Below are 6,000 nucleotides of genomic sequence, written 5' to 3'. Positions count from 1 at the left end.
TTTCCATCAATAGCCATAAGAGCAAAATTCCCTTTTTCTTCATCTTCACTATCAGTATCATCCCAGCTTCTTCCCTTTGCCAGAGAAGCCCTTTCAGAGTTACTCTTCTGATTTGAATCATAAGAGTTCTTCTTTACTTGCTTTGGCTTCCTACATTCTGTGGCAAAGTGTCCCAACTCATTGCAGTTTTTAGCATCTAATGGTGCTCCGATCAACCATCCCTGTTTTGTATCCACCACTACTGGTGTTAGAGGATGAAGATCCACCTGTCTGGAATCTGTTGTAGTTGGACTTGTACTTGAACTTGGGATTTCTCTTGAATCTGACATTGGAGAATCTCTTGACACTCTGGGCCATTGACTCATCTTCCAATTGCTCCAGCTCTTCCAAGGAGTAAAAATCATCACTGGATTAATTTGTAGTATGAGGATCATATTCTGCTACTAATACATTTTCCTCAGCCTTGGAATACTGTACCATTCTCTCTGACTGTTGAGATTGTTGTTGTTGTTGTTGACCTTCAGCTACTAGAGCAGTAGATGTGCTGACCACTCTATCTTTCCCGTAGACTTCCTTCTGCTGAATCTGCTCCAACTCATAGGTTTTTAACACACCATAGAGTCTATCCAAAGAAATCTCACTCAGATCTCTAGCTTCTCTTATGGCAGTGATTTTATGTTCAAGATGAGTTGGCAGTGTTAAAAGGAACTTTTTGTTGATCTCCCTGATTGAATAATATTTACCATTCATGTTCAGGTTGTTGATCAAAGCATTGTACCTCTCGAACACTTCAGTAATTCCTTCTCCTGGATTGGATTTAAAATGTTCATACTCAGAGGTTAGGATCTCTAACTTGTTCTCCTTAACTTCCTCTGTACCTTCATTAATCACCTCAATAGTTTCCTATATGTGTTTGGAATTTTTACAGTTCATCATATGTTTGTTCATCAAGGAATCAAGGGAATCAACTAAAATTAATTGAAGGCTGGCATCCAAGGAGGCTTCTTCCTTTTCAGCAGGAGTAAAATCCTCAAGCTCTTTTGCATAGGTTCTAGCCTTGGTAATTACAACATCATCTTCTATCACCTCTGGTTCAATAACCATCGGAATTTTTGGACCCTTCTTTAACAAGTTCAGATATTTGGGATTTGCAACTTGTAAAAACAAGAGCATCTTCTTCTTCCACATAATATAATTTTCTTTATCAAATAGTGGAATTTTAACGGTTCCAACTTTTTGTGAAGTCATTATGAATTTTTGAATAAATAAAAATTTAAGGAGTTGAAAAATCACAAAAGTCTAGGATCTTGATTTGTTCGTTAATCAGAAGGCTCTGATACCAATTGTTAGGTCCCAATGTGTTTGTAGAAGGGGGGGTTGAATACAAACTATACTGTTTAATAGAATTTAATGTGGAATAAAAATTAAAACAAAATTCAAGTTAAATAAAAATATTATTAAACTTGAAAGGTGTTACAACAACGGTATCAATTACAAGGGATTAATCTCAAATTAATTATCACAAATCTTGAATAAATTCGACATGAACTTTTTCTATTTTTGCAATAAAAAGAATCAAATGTTAAACGCAATTTGAGATTAAGTTCTAGGGATTTTGATCCGCTAGATAGTTACACAAGAACAAGAGAATGATTTCTAGTGGTTTGGATTTAACTTTAATTACTAGAAATTGTTGATCTTGAAATTTGCAGCAGTGAGAGATGAAATGTTTAGTCGGCTGCTGTTTCTTTGTTCTTAAGTTGTTGACTTCTGTTGTGTATTTTTTTCTTTTGTTGCTTCTATCTTTTAAATAAATCAATCAACAGAATCCACTTGAACTAGCAAGACAATCGGTGAGACAATCTGTTGAACTAGCAAGACAATCGGTATGACAATCTGTTGTACTAGCATGACAATCAGTATGACTATCGGTTGAACTAGCAAGACTATCAAACTGAACTGGAAAGACTATCTCCTCCCTGCTAGAACTTTCAGTGAGACAATTGAAAAAGACCTGGCATGACAATCGGTATGACAATCCAGATTGTCATGCCAGTTCAATCTTAATTGTCTTACTGAATTAAAACTGATTTTAATTCAATTATAATTCAGAAAATTCTTAATATTAATTCAGAATTAATTAATCAATTAATTCAATTAATCAATAAATTAATCTTTGCAGATTTAATTTATTTTCTTAATAAAATTATATGACTTAATTAATTAATAGAGAATTAATACTACTCTTGAACAGCAACCATTCTTCTGAAAATCACTGTCAATTATGAATCAATTCCACCACTTCAATGTTGACACTCGATGTACTGTCTGGTTCATGAGTGACTAACTTTCATGACGTTTCTTCATGTCTTGACTTTGATAACTTGATTTTCTTCAGATTCAATCCCTGTAATTATCTGATACCCTGACAAGATCTTTGTCACCTGATTAAATCCACAATCTTGATTTATATCACTGAGGCTTGATCAATTTCTTGAACTTCTTCCAGTGAAGTAATTCCTCAAGTCTGTCGATGAACCTCATTTCTGAATCCTTTGACAGATGTTACATTGAGAGATCTCTTTGATGGTAGATCCACTATTTACTTGTTACATTCTTATTTGAGTTGAGTTAAATCCTCGAATAAACAAATAGGCTATGACATATGCCTTTCACCAGAATAGACCTAATGGATGTTCTTGAGACAAAGGACTAAACCAAAGCACAGTTCATTATATACAAGATAACTTTAACGATCTCAAGTCTAAGGACACTTGTACAACTATCACTCAGTGAACCACTATTGACACGTGAGTAATCTCCATTAGTTGTTCAACTTATCGAGTCATGTTCAGTGAACTTATTCCCTAATAAGCACCTACATACTAGTTATAATGTCACTGTGGCGCCCTCCAAACCCGGGTCAGAAGTTTGGGGTCCACAACACCTGCACAATATATGAACCTGTATATAAGATACTATTTGCAATGACCCTGCTTTACACAACCACGAATCGCAACAGGTTAAAGTATGAAAACAAGCCACAACCTTAACTTTTATTACAACGTACCAAATCCCAACTAATTTATCTTACAACCGATAATAAAATTATTCTTACAATCTTACTATCTCTCTACCAAATGAAGCTCCTGCTAGCTCGATCCAACTCAAACTGGAACCTTAGCTCGCACTTTGGACTGAGGAACTTCACTACCATCCATATCCTTTTTAACTGTAAAATATAAAAAAAGATTCGCAAGAGTGAGCTAACTAGCTCAGCAAGTCACAATAACAATAATTGAGGCTAAACAATGATCAAATGAGATGATTCAAAGGAATCAAGTTTCTTGTTAAACAATCAATAGAATTGGATATTCATTTTAAGTTTTTAAAACCAAGGTTAGGCTTCTGATCAGTCACGCACTAACCTCGAGCAAAGCACACTACACTGTTCTAACTACTGGATCCAAGGCACACATTGGCCTAACTTGACCATTGATATGGTCTGACCACGAATCTGGTCCACATAAAGAAACTATCCAATTCTAAAGCAGTTCAATATGATAAATAATAAAATTCAACAAAACTGGATCATAATCAATAACAATAAAACATTTGTATAAGAGCATGGTGAAAATTCATGGGTACAAAAAGGGTATGTCAAAGTGTATAAAGGAAATGGCCTCCAGCCTGTAGGATAATCGGGTATTAGATGAACAATGTTTTTACAAGGTTTTAGTACTTTGATGTCACAAGGTATGGTTGAGTATAAAAGTTTCTGTTTGTTTAAACAATTTTGTTCCAGTGTTTGGTATATGATTAATATATATTTGTGGAGCAGTATCGTGTTTGTGTGGTTTAGTATTTGGTAAATTAACAAGAATTGGTTCACTAAGAATAAGGCTTACGGCTCAAAGACCAAATGATGTGGCTCAGGTTCAAGGCTGAAGGATTCCAAAGTACTTTCAACATAAAACAGAGCTATTTTGAATACTTAACAATATGCCACGAGAGAATTTAGAAATATTTGCATTATATCTCAAAAAAGCTTTAGATGTACTTGCCTTACAGGGCTTTACAACTATTACTGATCAACTCTGAGTCGACTCTGCCGCTCAGGCTTTATTGTCTATCCACTAGATCACTCTGAATTCGACCTCAACGCTTAAGTCCTTTGATTGGAACCTTACTGAGCTTTTCGACTGACCACCAACTATCCTTCGTCCAATGCCAAATTCTCGGGCATTCCGACTAGAACCTACAAGGTCGAAACATCCTAACTTAGACATTCGATTATGCTTGATATATCCTCGCTAACAATCTACCCATGCGTTAACAAAACCCGACTCGTAACACATACATTATTGAAATACAGGCATCAGTTAGGATTCATGTCCTTAAAATCAATTCGGTGTTCATTTTCAAAAAATGCGTATACTCGTCATTGTATGAAATTAGGGTTATTGGTTTTGGCAAAACGTTTCACTGCAACATATAATCAGGTTTTGTATAAAATATATGTATATATATTTACTTATACTCGCTCGACGTCCCGATAATCCTCGGATACGCTCCCATATTTCCGTAGTTTGATTTTCCGGAAATCGGATAGCGTCCCCTTTGTTTATCGGACTACCTGTCGAAACATCATCGACGTCAAATCAATCACAACAAGATCCAAACCAACTACAATCCGATTTTCACAATTCCACAACCATTCCCATACGAAACTAATTACACGACTCATTTTATTTATTTTATAAAAATTAGGACTCAGAATAAATTCATCACCGTCCACCGTCGGCTTGCCGGGGCTCATCGCCGACAGCGGTAAAATTCACGGGTTCCCGATTATCGGACATCCTTAGCGAATTCCACCAATTAATTGATAATTCTTTTTGCACAGAATTTATTTATCTCACGAATATCATTCAATAGTTCCCTGCAGAAAGTAATAAAATAATAATAAAAATCTCTTTGAGACAATAACACGCGACACGCGCATAAACAGAAAAAGAGGTACAGTCATGGTCGGAACAACACCGCACAGGCGGCAGTAACACAGGGCACCGTACACCGCGGCTGAACACACATACAAAATTAACACACACACGCGCACATATACATACGGCATGTATATATATATTTAAACAATCACAGGCACAAACGAAGGAAGCAGACCGGCCGGAACTCCGGCGATTGCTTACCGGAAAATAGAAGCAAGCACCCGAAGGAAGGTTGAGTAAAGGGAGATAGGAAGAACAGAAAATCAAAGAAATAAAAGGAGAGATTAAGGGAAGATGAGAGCACAGGGGAGGAAGGATCGAGAGATATCCAGAGAAGAGAGATTGAATTGAGAGTAATTTAGGAGTGAAATTCACAAGCATCTGACACATACCCCCAGCTGTGCCACACATATTTGTGCGTTTAACACGTGTCCCTTTACTGTTTATAGGCCCGATCTTTAATCTGAAATTCGATTTTTGCGAACCAAGTCGTACTTAAAACAGATTCAGAAAATCACAGAAATAGTCTTAAAATTTTATAAATATCCCAAAGTAAAAAAAACGTAATTTCCATAATTTTAACATAATTTTTGAAATGAATTTTATACCCGTTTTTAACAAATAAACGAATCAACGCGCGAGTGAAATAAATCCCAAAATTTCCAAAATAATTTTAAAATTCTCGAAATATTCCCAACTTAAATAAATATGAGTTTCATAATTTTTGAAGAATTCTGAAATTAAATACATATTTTACAATTAAATATAATCAGAAAATCATACAAGGTTAAATAGTTGATAAAATATTGATATATAAATTTTGTAGAATCCCAAAAATAATTATTGACATTATGAAAACATAAAACTAATTTTAGAGACAATCCAAATATTTACGGATTTAAAACTGTAATAAAATCACCTTTAAAAATAAAACAGAACAATATAACTCAATCTTTAACTACACATTCAAATCTTTTACACCAATAAATCACAG

Source organism: Apium graveolens, chromosome 10, assembly GCF_009905375.1.
Source record: "Apium graveolens cultivar Ventura chromosome 10, ASM990537v1, whole genome shotgun sequence".
Taxonomy (NCBI): domain Eukaryota; kingdom Viridiplantae; phylum Streptophyta; class Magnoliopsida; order Apiales; family Apiaceae; genus Apium; species Apium graveolens.
Note: the sequence above shows the minus strand (reverse complement) of the source record.